Source organism: Vicia villosa, linkage group LG1, assembly GCF_029867415.1.
Source record: "Vicia villosa cultivar HV-30 ecotype Madison, WI linkage group LG1, Vvil1.0, whole genome shotgun sequence".
Lineage (NCBI taxonomy): Eukaryota > Viridiplantae > Streptophyta > Magnoliopsida > Fabales > Fabaceae > Vicia > Vicia villosa.
Window position 1 is genome coordinate 113,705,716 of NC_081180.1, and position 18,080 is coordinate 113,723,795.

The following is an 18,080-nucleotide window of genomic DNA, read 5'->3' on the forward strand; positions in this document are numbered from 1 at the left end:
AAAGAATTCTGCTATATCTACATGGAACTCCTACATATGGCCTATGGTATCCGAAGGGAAATGAGTGTTATTTGGTAGGATTCTCCGACTCAGATTTTGCTGACTGCAAATCCGATAGAAAGAGCACCAGTGGAACATGTCATCTATTCTCAAATTCATTGATAAGTTGGCATAGCAAGAAACAAGTATCGGTTGCATTATCTACTGCTGAAGCAGAATATGTAGCTGCAGGAAGCTGTTGTGCGCAGATATTATGGCTCAAGCAACAACTTCTTGACTTTGGCATTACGCTTGATCACATACCTATCATGTGCGACAACACAAGGGCAATAAACTTAAGCTAGAATCCTGTCCTACACTCTCGAACCAAACATATTGAAATAAGGCATCACTTCCTAAGAGATCATGTAGAGAAAGGAGACGTTACACTTGAACATATAGAAAGCAAGAAGCAACTAGCCGACATATTCATCAAACCTCTAGCAACGGAGCAACACTTCAACATCCGTAGGGAATTAGGGATACTAGATATCTCTAATTTGGGCTAACTACGTTTGTTCCTCCTAATTTTATTTCCTTACTTTATTTCTATATATATTGTTTATTATCAAGCTAACATCATCTCTTGAAGGTAGCTCTTCCTCAAGTCAATGACTAAGGACTTCCATGAACAAATGACACCTATACAATGAGAAGAGGGTAACATGTTTACTGTTCACTTCCAAAAATTCCATTGATACTATAATATGCTATCAATTAACATGCTTATAGTGACTTTATATACATATATCTCTCACTCTTGTACACGTTTCATTTTAATGTCCGACTATGCATGCTCGAGTTTTATTCTTTATTTCTCTTGTTACTCTTCTCCTGTTTTCTCTTTTTGATGTTGACAAAGGGGGAGATAGCTGCTGAGTGTACGGGGGAGCTTTGTTGAGAGAGATGCTCGATGTACGGGGGAGTCTTTTGAGTCCTTGCCACTTACTACCAAAGCTCTTGAGTATTGGTTTGCCATCATCAAAAAGGGGGAGTTTGTGAATACAAGATTACACTCAAAGATGTTTTTGATTTATGGCAAACTCAAATGAGCATTCAAATAACAAGGAGAAATTTGATCACTCATGAAAGCAAGCACAAGGTGATCCACTTGGCATATAAGTCGACTCAACACAAGCTGGACATGAAAAATGCAGAAAATCAGCAGTTAGGTCGACCTACTATCAACCTAGGTCGACCTAAAATGAAGGAAAATCCATATACCTCTGCTAGGTCGACTCACAGACCATTTAGGTCGACTCAAAATGAAGAAATCTTCACATCAGTCTGTTAGGTCGACCTACATGGCAACTAGGTCGACCTAATCTGTGAAAAAGTCTCCAAAATGCATCAGAAAAGGATTCTGGTCGACCTACTCCTTCAACAGGTCGACCTAACTGGGAGAAAAATTCTGCAAGCTCTGTTAGGTCGACCTAAGCACTACAAGTGGTCGACCTAACTGATCAAGAAAGTTCAAAAATCAGTTTTTCTTGGTTCTAACTGTTATGCAATCATATATATTGTGCAAGGGTAATTATTCAATCAACACCAACGACTGAAAGATACACAAACGCTTCTCATCTTCGTTCTTCATCATCTCCAACACAATTACACATAATCATTCTTGCGTTGCGGGTTAGTGATGAATTCGATAACGTCCATGGAACGGAATTGAAGATTCCTAGTGGGTGAAGGTCTGTGGGGTTTGTTGGTGAATAAAATCTGCGGGTTTTGTCCTCCACGACGGGTGGTTCTTGGGGGTTTTTATCAAGAGGCGTTCATTGAGGATTCGACTGAGTGTAACGATTGAGGAACGGGGAGTTCAAGGAATCAAGACACTGCAGAAGGGAATCAAAGTGAAGCTCTTGGATAACCTTGATCTGGCTCAAGATTAAGGGGGAAGAAGATTCAAAGGATCGACATAATTGGTTTATCGTTTATCGCTTTGTTATCTTCTTTGTATATACTACTTTCAACATTAATGAAAGATTACCCAATTTCAATTTGGAATTGGGGGCAGACGTAGTCGTAGCGAGGACGATCGACGAACTGCCTAAACAAATATCGTGTTCTTGTCGCTTTTACTTTCTCTTTTACTTTCTGTTCATAATTGGTTATAAGCACCAAGTGTTTGTGTTTTTGCTTGATCCAATCTTACTGCATTGCAAATCAAAGTTGTCAATCTAGAAGTTAGTTGGATTTCAGTTGTTAAACGTATTGGTTAGCTATCATATTACTTCACCATCAATTCCACTTATTCTTTGGTTTTGAAACACGTACGATCTTTGCAATAGCGGTCCAGAATAGACGCAAGTCGATTCAGAACCGCTTTCGCTCGAGTCAGTAGAAAAATCCTTAAAAACTTAGTGAGATCTATTCACCCCCCCTCTAGATCCTTAGGCCAGCGTCTAACACATTGTCCAACATATTCTTTCTCTATGTGTTAACATTTATTATCATATATGTTTTTCCACTTTCTTAACCACATGACACATACCATTATTTTACTACCTTTGCTCATGTTTACTTTACAACTTCTTTATGAAAATTATTATGCTTAATACAATCTCTGTGGGATCGATAGTTTTTCTTATCAGTTGCTACTAATTCGACTGTGCATACTTACACGTACAAAAATTAACCCAACACCATCATCAGAAAAAACCAATCAAGAGAATCAAAAGCTTTAGAGATGTCCACTTTCAAAGCTAGATTTCCACCCAGGGATTTCTTCTTCAACAAGTTAATAACTTTAGAAGTGATACCAATGCAATCTCTAATGTTTCTCCCTTTCACAAAGCCTATCTGCTCCTTGGAAATGATTAAAGGCATAGTTAAAGCTAACTTGTCAGCACAAATTTTTGAAATAATTTTAAATTTAAAGTTAGCCAAAGTCACTAGTATAAATATCTCAATAGAATATGCATTACCATTATTATGTAAGAGAATAAGGATATTTGATTTGAAATTTGGCAAGATTTAAGAAGAATGGAAAAATTGAAGCACTGCCTCAGTAACTTCCTTATGAATATTGTCCCAGTAATTTTGGAAGAAAGAAGCTCCAAACCCATCAGGTCCAAAAGCACCATCCTTGTCCATATTGAAAATAGTTACATTTATCTCTAAGGAATTAGGTGTTCTAGTAAGCATAGCATTGATTTCTTCAATGATCAAGTGGGGAATACAGTCCTCACAAAGGGAGCACCCTCTATAACTTTGGAAGATTTAGCAAAAAGGTTGCTAAAATAGTTTACTACATGTGAGCACAATGCAACCTGATCATGAATAAGAACTCCATCAATTTTCAAAGCTGAAATGAGACTTGTGGATTGCTTGATTTTAGTCATCCTGTGGAAAAACTTAGTGTTTCTCTCACCATCTAAAATCCATTTTATTTTAGCTTTTTCTTGCCAAAAAAGGTTCTCCCTATGAAGCACCTCCTCAAGGGAAAACAAAGTAACTTTGTCTTGAAATCTTTGTTCCAGACTTTGATTTTGGTCTTGAGATTCTTAACCTTTTTAGAAATAACACACACATTGGGAAACCCACCAACATAAAATTATAGCTATTAACAATGATTTCCCTACAAGTGGGATAAGACTACCACATTCTTATGAACTTTAAGTGAGAGTAAAAAATTACGGAGGAAACCTTGAAATCTAGAAGTAGAGGAAAATTATCAGACCTGACCTTAGTGAGAGACCTGCATGAAGTATTAGAACAAAGATTAAACCAATCCATATTGCAGATACATCCATCAAGCCTTTTCTGAGTGTGAGCTTGATTTAACCTCCCATTGGACCAAGTGAGTTTTGCTACAACAACAGGTAAGTGGAAAAACTCATTATTATTATTATTATTAGACCTATTTTGGAAGTCAACTATAAGAGTCTTGGATGGAGAGAGAAATCATGAATGCTCATGAGCTCCCATCATCACATTAAAATCCACAATGAAGCACCAAGGGATGATGTTAGAGGCAAGAATAAAAGAGGGGTCCTGCCAAAGTACTATTCTTATGAGGTAGCAACTACAGGAAAAAATAGTAACCATGCCAACCAATTTGTCCTCCACTAGAATAGTGAAAGCCACATATTGATCCCCTATAAAAAGAACCACAAGATTATGAAGTTCCTTCCAAAAGAACCACAAATTATGACGATCATTGGTTCTATTATTCATAGAAATAAGCTTTAGACCTAATGTGCATAACCAGGTCTAAGAGAACACATTAAACCTCATCCATGACTCAACAACAGAAATGAAGTTTGGACTATACATTTTTATCAAATTTTTAAGGGCCAATTTTGAAGGGGCATTGGAAAGGCTCTTTATATTCCAAAAAAGACTAATCATTTCAAAGGTTGAGATAGTATACCCTTTGATCTGGTTCATATCCGCCTCTAGATTTCAATTCCTTATTTCTAACTGTAGTACGGTGGGAGAACTGACTTTTTTAAATGTGCGGATAGCAAGAGTCGCCACCGACTTTTATTTTATCCAACTTTAGGAAAGGCAAAAAGAACAGGAAAGACCTTAGAAAGAGATTTGATTTCGGGGGGTAAGTTATACAAAGGGAAGGTATGAGCACCCTTTGTATCCATGGTTATCCATGAGCTCTTAATTGCTTAGCTCACTTTTTTGTTTGAATTGTTTGAAAAGAGTGTAATATGTGATTAGAAAAGATTTTAAATAAGGACTTTAACTTTGTAAATAAAGTGTAGCCTTTTGGAATTTTTTTTGAAAATAGGTGTATGAAAAGAAATTTTGAATGTTTGAGCAAGCAATTAAGAACTACCTACCCTAAAGTTTATAAGGTCTATTTTGTTGTTTAAGTCTTTACTTAGGTTATAGTACTATCTGTAACACCCCTTTTCTAACCCCAAATATATCATACAATCACACAGAGTAATCATGCATAAGGAAAAGGGAGTCACATGTTATTTTCATCACAATGAAAACCTAAAGCAAAACATCCAACATTCTTAATATGCAAAGATCATATTTGTAACACAATGTAAATCTCATGCTTTCATACATTATGCATAAACGCTTGCGGAAAACAATAGAATTGCTATTAAAATTTCAATGAATATATCCCATACTATATTCATCTACCAATATCGAATTAACATTTAAATCCACAATCTTGGCCACATAGTGTCATACCCCAAAATTTGCCTTCCATATTCCATGTACAATGATTCAAAGTTCAAGATTCAATCCCAAAGCTTTGCTCAAACAATCCCAAGAGTCACAGCCACGCTGGATTCAAACCTTAATAAACTAAATAACTTTAATTATTTATTTGTATAAATTAAAATGCTTTTTAATATATTATGTATATACTAATAATTGTTTTTAAAATAAATTAGTATATAATATTTATATTAAAATTTTAATTCGTTGTTCGTTCCGATTAAATCAATTAATCGCTATGGTCAATGATAATTTTAATTAAAATGATTATTTAATTAAAATAAAATTAGTTTCGATTTGATTAAATGGTTGCAACTATTTTATTAGTTGTGATGATTAATCGTCTTTTTTTCCTAATCCTAATTCATTATTATTTTTAATCGAATCAATCGATTACGAGGTGTAACGATGCAAACTAATTATAAAAAAATTATTAAAAATATCCCAATTCGTTATTAGTAATAATTAAATCAATTGATTAAAATTGGTAACGATACAACTTCAAATCTGTTAATTATGGCGATTGAATCTATTGATCGTTGCGGTTAATAGTGCTAAATCAAATCAGGGTTGTACGCCCAAATCCTAAAACACTTCAAAACACTCAAAATACACTAAACCACGATACTACGGTGTTTCAACACTGCGATGTGCGATGTTCACAACTACGATAAGGTAAATCAAAATACCTTCGAACATTCGCATTTCAAAACAACTTCAAAACAAATTCAAATACATTCAATTCAACTCTAAGGCGTACAATCCTGTCCCCGAACTACGTTGACTCTGATCCTCCCTAAGGAGGTACGTAGGCACTTGGCAACAAGGCGAGTCCCCCTCTTCCAAACTCTAATCATGTTCAAATAATTAGCCTTTAACTCTATTTACTGTCTGTCATCTTTCTTTATATTTTGCCACAAACCCTGATCATTAAAATGCAAACCATAGGAAAGGGTTGAGGGTGCCTAACACCTTCCCTCGACCTGAATATAGTATCTTACCCTGATCTCTTAACTGCGCGAGGTTTCCTATTCGCCTTGGTAGAATAGGTGGCGACTCTAAACGTTATAATTTTTAGGCAGGTTGCTACAGCTGGCGACTCTGCTGGGGATAACTTAAATAGTGAATACTATGCTCCTATAGGTTTTAGGTTTTGGCAGGGTTTAGGTTTGACAACTTTTTAGGGTTTGGCTAATTCGCCTTTTTTAGGGTTTGTAACTATTTTTTTTATTTTTTTTAAAAAAAATTTGTTTATTTGTTTTTTATCTAAAAAATATTTAATTGTTTATAATATGTTTATATTTAATTATTTATGTTAATATATTTATATTTAATTGCCTAATTGTCATATTTTTATATGCACTGCCGACGTATTATGTAATGTTAAAACCCTAAGTGTGGGAGTTAACTTTGAGATCAATAGGGGACATGAATCGCCTACGAGTCTCATTGATAACTCCACTCGGAGTGGGTTGAGTATTCGGAAATGTCCAAAACGAGGCTTGACTTTGTTGAGGGCAGAACTGGATACTTGGCTGATCTCTCCGAGAACCTACCCCAAAAATTCGAACCTCATGGATAAAATGAATTGTTCTAAAATCCGAAGAGACAAAAAGTCTCGGAGGCTACGAACGACCCCATGAGACCTTCTAGAACCCCCCTATAAAAAGGTTGGCTCCCAAGAGCCGCTACGTCGAACCTATGAACCTGTATTTCTTGAAATATTATGATCTGATTTGCATTTTTGTTATGTTCTTGTTTGTCCGTTGCTATAGCTTTGTGTTTGCATGCATCATTCCTCATCTGCATTCTTGCATCATGTCTTATCCAAAAAGATAAAAAAAAGGATTTTATCCATAGATGTGGGTAAAGGCATCAATACAAACAAAGCATATCATGCATGGCATACACATCATTTTCATGGCATTAAGAGAAGATTTCTCTTCTATCTCCATAGCAAGGAACCATTGGGAAGGATAACCTAACATCCCGACCGTCTTATCAAACCAGATTTCAGCAAAAGAAATCGATGGAGCAGCTAGAACAGAATCAAACTGCCCTTCGTGAAGATGTGGATCAACTAAAGGTTAGTATGGAAGAGGTTAAAGGAGGTATGGCTCAGATGTTAGAATTCATGAAGGCCCTCAGGGACGAGAAAGAAAAAGCAAAAGAGGTTCAGTCTAGGGATACCCTGGTTTAGGATGAGATCCCCAACGACGAAAACCCGCTGCTAGGATTTGTTCCAGGCTTTGGCCCTGCTAAGGACAGACCTCAAGTCCGATCTGTGAGGAGAGCTATCCAATTCCAAGAGAAAGGAGAGACCTCCCAAGAAGGATTTCTCCCTCCTCCACAAACCAAAGGGGCAACCCGCACAGTTCGCATTCCTGCTAACAATATCCCTAAGGATGATGATTACATGGAGCAACAATATGGAGTGCAAGAGGTGGACAACTCAGACCAAGCACCTCAGACACAACAGTCTATTCCTAACTCTGAGGAAGACTCCAAGGACACTGAACAAATCAAGGCGCTGGAGGAGAGACTAAAAGTGGTAGAAGGATATGATGTCTTCGATGTGGATGCCTTCGAAATGAGTTTGGTCTCAGACTTAACTATCCCTCGCAAATTCAAGATTCCCGACTTCGAGAAATACAAAGGACTTACATGTCCGAGGAATCACTTGCGCATGTATGTGCGAAAAATGGCTGCTTACGCCCACGATCAAAAGCTAATGATACATTTCTTTCAAGAAAGCTTAAGCGGAGCATCTATTGACTGGTACATACAATTAGAGAAGTCTTCTGTCCGAAGCTGGAATGATCTGGCCAACACCTTCTTAAAGCATTACAAGTACAACTTGGACATGGCACCCAATCGGATGCAATTACAGAATATGTCACAAAAGAAGGATGAATCATTCAAGGAGTATGCCCAAAGGTGGAGGGAAATGGCTTCTCGAGTCCAACCTCCCTTGATGGAAAAAGAACTGGTGGACATATTTATGAGCACCTTGTAAGGACCATACTACGACAAGATGGTCGGAAGCATATCTTCAGGGTTCTCGGACTTGGTAGTCATTGGTGAGAGAATTGAAAATGGAATCAAAAATGGGAAGATACAAGGGGCACCCTCAGGTTCCTATCACACAAAGAAGTCATATGACGGAAAAAAGGAACCCAACACCGTTGGAGCAATCCTGGTTAATCAGACCCTAGCAGTACAACAGAAGGATCAGCAAAAACAACAGGGTGGCCAACGCCCCTGGAGGTCCAAGCCGAAACGATCGTTTACCCCATTGCCCATGCCGCTGTCTCAAGCTCTGCAACATCTGCTCAGTCAGAACTTGATAACTCTGCTGCCTCCATACTCAGCTCCGGCTAACCCCGCTCCCGGGTACAAGCATCATGCTAGGTGCGCTTATCATTCAGATAGTCCTGGTCATGATACAGAGGATTGTGGGCCGTTGAAGCATAAGATACAAGATTTAATTGACGGGGGGCTCATTGAGTTCGAAGATCCTAGCAAGTCTAAAGCCATAGGTGGCTAGAAGGAAGATTTCATAGATCATTAGTTTTTTTTTCATTCGCAATTTCTTTCCGTTTGTTTAAACATTAGTCTTACGACATATGCTATGTACTTTACAACAATCATTAATGCATTGCTTACGTTTGTCTTGATTCATTCCTAGTGTTCTCACTATATTTAAAACTGTGTTTTTACTTGGTTTCCTCTTTGTGATATTCAACTCCCGATCAAAGTCGTACACCTTTTGAGGGAGAATGACGAAACGATACCATAATTTCATACATTATGCTTTCGAACAGACCGTGTTGACGATGTACAGGCATTTGTTCAATCCCTAAATAATGGAGATATAAGGATGTTAATCCCTCGTCAACCCCTTTGGGCCCAAAGAAGTAGGAGTTTTCCTTCATACAAAATAAAACCCTTAATATATAACCTGGGGTAGGGTAGCTGCTCAGTTAACTTAATTATTCCAAACTGTTCCTTTGAACATAATCACCGATGGTTCCCCATCATCATTAAATCCGGCAGTCAATATCCAAGAAAGCAATGCAAGGGCCTTCTAAGTCAAAACCTATTAAGGAGACTTAGGCAAAATTGGGGCATCCCGCTGACTGTAGTTTTAAAACGAACAGTTCAGGCAAAAGTTAGGGATAACAAAGTCGAAAAGAGGTCACTACATACCCTCACAAAAGAAAAGAAAGGAGGATGATTGCCTTGGCAAAATAAACTTCTGGTTTTTGAACCATCATAAATGTCAATGTCATAATTCCCAAATTCTTTTGGAGACTAAATGCATAGTTAACTGAGTATAGGACTGGAGAACATCACGAAGATGGGGATGGGTACAAATAAACTTTGAGCCTCTATCTCTTGTTTCTTTAAACCGTGAACCAGGCCACGTTACAACCCTTAAAAGTCCTAACTGAAGCATGGTTAGTTCGAAAGCATATCGTTACCAAAGGTATCCCGACTCCTTAAGGTCTACTATAACTCTTGAGTTGATATCACTTTCTTACAAAAAAAAACTTTGTTTTACGCAAAAATGTTTTTAAACTTTCAAGACAGACATATGCATTCTGTGGACCTCCGTTTTTCGGGCCATACCTCTGAGCGGGAGAGATACGTGAACTGACTCTTTTTTATCGCTTATGCTTTCGCATTTTTTGAAAATTCACAGAGTCGCCACCGACCTTTTATTTTATCCAATTAAGGAAAGGTTTATAAAAGAAACAGAAAAAAAACCTTTAAAAATTCTGGGTAAGGGGATAGGTTATACAAAGGGAAGGTGTTAGCACCCTTTGTATCCATGGTTATCCATGGGCTCTTAAGTTTGCTTAGCTCACTTGTTTTTCGATCACTTTTCAATTGCTTTAGAATGCTCATATGTGGTTTCAAATACCTTTGTAAATTGAATTTGTAATGATCCTTGTGCGGATGTATACAAAATGTTTGTTTATCTTTCGAAAGATGTTTTGAAAAGAACGTTAACTTTGTAATGATCCGTGTTTGGATGTATACAAAATATTGTCTTTTTGGAAAGTTTTGTTTTGAAAAACAACAGTGTATGAGAATTTTGTTTGTTTTGATTTGAGCAAGCAAACTAGGAGGTCTACCCTGAGTTATAAGGTCTTTATCCTATTTCCTTTAAAAATCTATCCTTTCACCGGATACAAACAAAAGGTTCGATTTTGTACTCGAAACAGTAGAATTTTGACTTTGATTTTGAAAAGAGTGAGAAGGGATTACCTTAAAAGGTGCAAGTGTGATTGTGATTGGATTCAGATATTTTATCTTTGAAGTTAGTGATCTAACGGTTCAATTTTATCTTTGACATACACGCAGTTTATATTTGCTGGAAATTAAAATGCGGAAATGTAAAGTGCGGAAAGTAAATCTACGCTATTACATCGATTGTGCAGGAAATGTAAACTAAGCCTATTTACATGATTTGGACAACCTATACATTTATTTAGGAATTTAAATTGCAATAAGATAAACAGAGAAATGCATGTTTTTGATTTTTTTTTATGATTGATTTTAATTTAAAATTAATGCATAATTAATTAAATTAAAATGAGAAAAAGAAAATAAATTTAAACCTAGAAATTAAGCTTAAAAATATGTTCAAATGTGTTTGTTAATTAATTTTAAAACAAAACTAATTTTTTTGGAATTTTTGAAATTGATTTGAAGTTTATTAAGTTAATTAAGACATAATTATGCAAATAATTATACAAATAATTAAAACTTAAAGAGAAAATTATCCTAAATATGTACAAAATTAGTTTATAATATATAAACAATATTTAATATAAAGAACAATTTTTTTATGATTTTTTTTGATTGGTTGAAAATAATTAAAAAGCAAATATATAAATATATACTAATTAATTATGCAAAATATTGGAATTATGAAGAAAAAATAAAATATTTTTATTTCAGAAAATAATATATTATTTTAGAAGCTTAAAAATATTTTTTGTGTATTTTTTGGATTTTTTAAACTATTTTTAATTAATTTTGCAAAGAAATTAAAATAGAAATAAAAAATAAAAGGATACTAATCAGATGTGGTTGATTATGAGGGAGTATGATGTTCATGCATGATCTGGCGCGTTGGACTGGATGGAAAGTGGATCAGAAGGCTCAGATTTTGAGGCGCATGGCAATCAGTATACCTGCAAAACACTTGATTAGAGGAAAATTTAAAAGAACGCGCGCGCTGGCTGGCCAATGGGGTGAGGACACGCATCATCTTCAACCTCCAGACACCACTTTTAACAGCGCTTTCTGGCTAGAAGCGCTGTAATAGATTAAACTCATCCCTGCAAAATAGCGAATAGGTGTAAACAAGCATAGAAATCAGGCGCGATAGGACCATTAAATTCGTCTTGTTCCACTGAATGTAACCATGCCCTTAATTTGGTTTAATTTTGGCTCTAATGAAGAACCCTAAATTTGAGCTTAGAAACCCTAAAATGGTGGTTTTGTGCAAACGGTCATTAAAACTTAATTAAAGCTCCAGAAACGACCAGAGCACCAATCTAAACACAAATATATATCTACATCTTGTTAAATGTGCGTGTATGATCAGATATGAGTTGGTTTTTGTTTGAGCAAATCGTGACCTGTGTAGCTCGATTCAATGAGGTTTAAGACTTGCAATTGATTGGAATAGTTTCAGTGAAGCTCAGAGATGATGTTTGAATGTTTAGTTTGTATTGAAATTGACTGAAACTTAAAATTCGAATTTCAAGTTTCTTTGAATATTACAAGTTGTTACAAGAGTGATATATGCTTATGAATGCTTCTGAATTCGTCCTCTTTTGATTGTGAAGTGTTATAGCCTTTATATAGACTATGCTGTGCTTAGAATTGAAGCTAAGAAGCATCTTGTTGCCTTTGTTGAATTCTTGATTTTTTTATATTAAAACCTTTGAATTGTTGACCAAGTCTTGCTTCCCTTCAATGCTCTTGCCTTGTACCTCAATCCTCTGCAGAAAATTGAAGATTTTTGGATGACTCATGCTTAGATTGTAAGCTATCCATTATCCATTCATTCTTCCTTTTAATTTAATCTTAAAATAAGATAAAATTAAGCCAAAAATGGATAAAAATGGTATGGGCTTAGTCTTGGTCGTGGGAGGCCCATAATATTATGGAAATGATGTTTGAACCATGAAAACTTGGCCCCATTTGGAAAAAATACATTTTTGAGCAATGTTGGTTTCATGCATTTTCCCCAAATTTAGCCAACTTCAACAAGGTGTAAATCCCTCAATTTTTGTCATATGAAGGAGTTCTTGCACTTTTTGGAAACCTCAAAGAGTCCTCTAACCAATGTCTTTGGTCTCATGTCAAAATGAATTTGGATGCTCCTTGTGTGTCCTTTTGAAAAAAGTGTCTTTTTGTTGACTTTGAAAATGACCTGTAATGTCTTTGGTCATATTTTTCAAATGGTGAATGCAATGACCATGGGATCAATTGCATTTGAAAGATAATTGAATTTCCTTCAAAATGAGCTTTGTTTTGAATTTTTTGGATGAAGGATGAGAGAGTTATGACCAGTCAAAGTTGAGTTGACTTTTCAGGCAAAAACCCTAATTTTGAATCTTAGGGTTTTGTTGATTTTTAATCTTTCCTTGATGAATTATGATCATCCAATGATCAAATGATGAATCCTTTGACAAAATATGGACTTTGACAAAAATTTTCATTTTTGACTGTCTGTTGACTTTTTGGTCAAACGGGTCGTCTGTTGACTGTTTGAGCTGCTGACGGTGCGTCTGAGTGAATTGAAGTTTGAAAATTTGTATGATGGTACTTTGAGATATATGGATGTGCATGAAATCCATTTGAGGTCTCAAAAACTTGTTTCTCCTGTAAAAACAAGAAAACCCTAGTCAGGGACTGTTTGTGTAGGAGACAGTTAAGCGTACCTGATTTTTGTGCAGTGTTGAGTCTCTGCTAATCGCGTGATATTCAGAAGACTTCTAGAATAAAAATCTTGGAATTTTGAATTGTAAAAGATTGATTTGATTGATGGTACAAAACACTGAGAATTGTACTGCCAGCAGTTTGACTGTCGACTGACTGTTTAGGTATTGACGTAGCAGTTAGAGTGAAAAATCAACAGTCAAAGTTAATTTTCTTTTTTTTTGTTGTTTTTGTTTTTGTTTTATGTGAAAAATGAAAGTTTATTTACAAGACTTGTTAAAAAAACACAGACATAATAAATAACTAATATTTACTGTATGCGGGCAAAATTACCGATAATAACCCTGAAAATCATTTAATGCACAGAAAAATGAATATTTGACTGGCAGAAAACACACAAAATATTATCTGAGTAATTAAGCAATATTATGACAAATAGTACAACATTTAATACTGACAGTACAAATATTACATACTATATTGAACAGTACGAATAAACGGTACACTTAAGAAATAAGAAATACGGCAAATTTTAAGAATGACGATTGATAACCCATGCTACAAATAGTAACATGTAGATGATTGGGAGCATAAGCATCCCAGGTCCACAGTGTTCCGGGCTATGTAGACAGAAGAAAGACATGATCACCGTAGCAATGGTGATGACCATAAGAAAACACGTTTCCCACCGCTTTGCCATTTTGTCGGGGAAGAAGAAAGGATAGATTATGAAGTAGAAATTTGAGAGATGAATTAGAATTTGATGTGAGATTTTTATGAAAAAATGAGAGGTATTTATAGAGTGGAAAGAAGGATAGAGACGTTGGGGAATGATGTGATTCCGTACAAAAGGAAAATTTGAGTGGAAATAAGATTTGAAAGAAAGTGTATGATAGTGTTGGGAAAAAGAGAGATGTAGAGAATAAAGTTAGTATTTAATTTATGAAAAAAGAGATTTGAAAAGATTTTTGAAAATAATGGAATATAGTACAAAAATTAGTGGGAAACAAAAGATAATAATAATCTACTTGTTACCAGTACAGTCTGAGTTTCCTGATTCTGCGCCTGCAAAAAGATTTAACTCTGTACCAATTGTGTCAGTACTATTTATCTGTAAATAAATAAATAGCATGTGTGAAGTAATAAACAGTATTTGGCGTTTGCGTAAGAATAAATTCAACTGCAAGCCAAATTACTGTATAAGAAAAATTCTAAAAACTAAGTATTTCATATGTCAGGATATTTGTTGAAATAAAAATCAATGATTATATGAGACTCTTAATTTTCAGATTGGAGTTTTCTTGAAAAAAGATGGGGGCAAATTTGGGGTATAACACATTCGCATCTTATGAATTTCATTACAAAGTACACTTGTCTATATAGATTTAAATGTTAACATCAGGGAGAAGTTGCATGGGGCATGGCTAATGGCTAAAAATCCTACTGACTGACGAAGTAGCTTTAAAAACTCGTCAAAAGAAGAAACATCCCTTACCCATGACTGGGATGGCTAATGTGTACACACGGCATAACTCGTCATTATCCCATTTACATGGGGCAATCTAATCAAGACCCGTTGGAATCTCTCAAGGACGCTGAATAGCCCATGGGGCAAGTCCATTACCTGGGGGCACGTTGCAAAGATCACTCAGTATCAGATGGGGTCAATACCACTCTCACATCCTTTCCAGGAACCTGTACAGGATATTTCTCAATCTGTCCATGTAGTTTTCTTTAAAGACATGTTCAAATACTTCTTACCCTTTATAGGAGTCTGTTTCAGATAGTCTTTTTAAAGACCCATTTTCTTATCCTCTCTATTTTCAAACCCTTTCAGACAGTCTTCTCTAAGACATATTCATTTCCAAGAACCTTTTCTAGGTAGTCTTCTGTAAGACATCTCTTAACTTTTTTCTTCAGTTAGTCTTTTAAGACATATTCAAACTTCTCTTATGCTTTCAAGAACCTTGTCAAACTTTGTTTAAAGTACAGAGTCTTCTCTAAGACAGTTCACCATCCTTTCTAGGGTGATCTTCTTCAAGATGTTTTTCCTAAGTTTTGTTTAAAACCCCACGTTCCTTAAAACAGTCTTTATCCTCTATAGGAATACTTTTGACCATCTGCACAAACATATCCCTTTGAGCTTTGTTTAAAGCACAGTCTTATTTAAGACAATTTCTCTTTTTTCCTAAGGACCTCTTCAGGTAATCTTATAAAAAAGACATCATCTCATTCTGAGTACTCAGCAAATCACTGTCCGTCACAACTCATTCTGAAAAGCATTTGCTTCGTAGTCAAATCAACACTTAGCATCAAGGAGACCTCGAAATTGGTCTAATCAAAGACAATCATTCCTGATAAAGACCCTTGAATGAGGAAACCACGTTCAGAGGGTTTTCCTAAAACAGGGGCATACAACCAAGGATCCTATGGACTAGGGGCATATCTTTCAAGAATTCAAACACTGGGGCAATGCATATCGGGCAAGACATGGTGAAACTCGAGTTCCCTCTAAAGGTCCCTCCTTCATATTAAGGGGCACGCCTCTCAAATTTTCTGATATTCAGAAAGTCACACCAGTGTCACACAAGGAGCATTGTTGCGTAATTGATCTTCCCACGCCTGTGCTATTTACGTCCCGCAGTGTGGGATCGGCATACATGCATAATTCTTATTTATTTTGAGAATCTCATTACATGACACATGCATCATGACATTGCATAAAACTAACGCTGCCTTTTCAGGTCACTTCATAATCAAAAGGATGTTATCATCCAATTACAGTGCAAATACGATCGTATCAACGATTCAATCTTAACAGATACAATTCTAATACCTCATTCCAAGTCTTTCTTCAAAGACAATCCAGAAGCAATCAAAGAATTTCTTACCTCTCCAGGTAGTCTTGTCCAAGACAATTATCCTAATCTTTCCAAGCAGTCTTATGTAAGACGTATCCTGACCTTTTCTAGGTAGTTTTGTTTAAGACATCCCACGACCTTTATAGGAACCTTTCTAGGTAGTTCTGTTTAAAACATCTTATGTCCTTTATAGGAACCTTTCTAGGTAGTTTTGTTTAAAACGTCTTATGTCCTTTATAGGAACCTTTCTAGGTAGTTTTGTTTAAAACGTCTTATGTCCTTTATAGGAACCTTTCTAGGTAGTTTTGTTTAAAACATATCGTGTCCTTTATAGGAATCTTTCTAGGTAGTTTTGTTTAAAACATATCGTTCCCTTTATAGGAACCTTTCTAGGTAGTTTTGTTTAAAACATATCGTGTCCTTTATAGGAATCTTTCTAGGTAGTTTTGTTTAAAACGTCTTATGTCCTTTATAGGAACCTTTCTAGGTAGTTTTGTTTAAAACATATCGTTCCCTTTATAGGAATCTTTCTAGATAGTTTTGTTTAAAACGTATCGTTCCCTTTATAGGAATCTTTCTAGATAGTTTTGTTTAAAACGTATCGTGTCCTTTATAGGAACCTTCTCTAGGTAGTTTTATTTAAAACGTATCGTACCCTTTATAGGAATCTTTCTAGATAGTTTTGTTTAAAACGTATCGTGTCCTTTATAGGAACCTTCTCTAGGTAGTTTTGTTTAAAACGTATCGTACCCTTTATAGGAACCTTTCTAGGTAGTTTTGTTTAAAACGTATCGTACCCTTTATAGGAATCTTTCTAGATAGTTTTGTTTAAAACACATTGTTCCCTTTATAGGAATATTTCTAGATAGTTTTGTTTAAAACGTATCGCTCCCTTTATAGGAACCTCTCTAGGTAAGTCTTGTTTAAGATATCTCATATCCTATCTAAGAGCCTTTCCAGGTGAGTCTTGTGTAAGACGTATCACACCATTTCCAAAAAAACTTTTCTAGGTTAGTCTTGTTTAAGACATATCATACCTTTCTAGGTAATATCTTCTTAAAGACATGTATCCCATTCCTCCTTATCCTCTTCAGGAGCCTCTATAGGTCAGTCTTGTTTGAGACATATCCAATGTTAGAACAAGATTTGTTCTTATCAATTATCTTAGTTTTGATGATAACAATAATATGAATTTTGCTTAAGATAATATGGTACTCTAATCCAATGCAATTTCCCTTTCAGGAAATATATAAAGAGTACGCATAATTCAGCGCTCAGAAGATGTGTCTCGAATGGTTCAGCATGCAACATCAGAACATGGTCTGGCAAGACATCAGAAGATGGTCGAAGCAGAATCAGAACATGGGTCTATGGAAGCATCAGAAGAACATGAGATCAGAAGCACTGAAGATCAGAAGATGGTATCACGCTCAGAAGCACTTCAAGATCAGAAGATCAGAAGATGCTGTGCACCAAGCTGTTTGACTCTGATGATATTCAAACGTCGTATTCACAAACATCAGATCAGAAGGAAGTACACGTGGCAGACTACGCTGACTGACAAAAGGAACGTTAAAGCTACTAAAGGCTACGTCAGTAGACACAGCGTGAACAAGGCTCGAGGTAGTTGACAAAAGCGTATAACATTAAATGCAAAGCTGTATGGAACACGCAAAGCATTAAATGCATTCAACGGTCATCTTCTCAACGCCTATAAATATGAAGTTCTGATGAGAAGCAAGGTTAACGATTTCGCACCAATACAATTCAAATTAACTTGCTGAAACGCTGTTCAAATCTAAACTCAGAATCTTCATCTTCATCAAAGCTCACTACATTGCTGTTGTAATATCTTAGTGAGATTAAGCTTAAACTGTAAGAGAAATATCACAGTTGTGATTATCGCTTTTAAGAAGCATTTGTAAACTCTTGAATAGATTACATTAAGTTGTAAGGAACTAGAGTGATCAGTTGATCAGTATACTCTAGGAAGTCTTGGCAGTTGGCTGAGCAGGA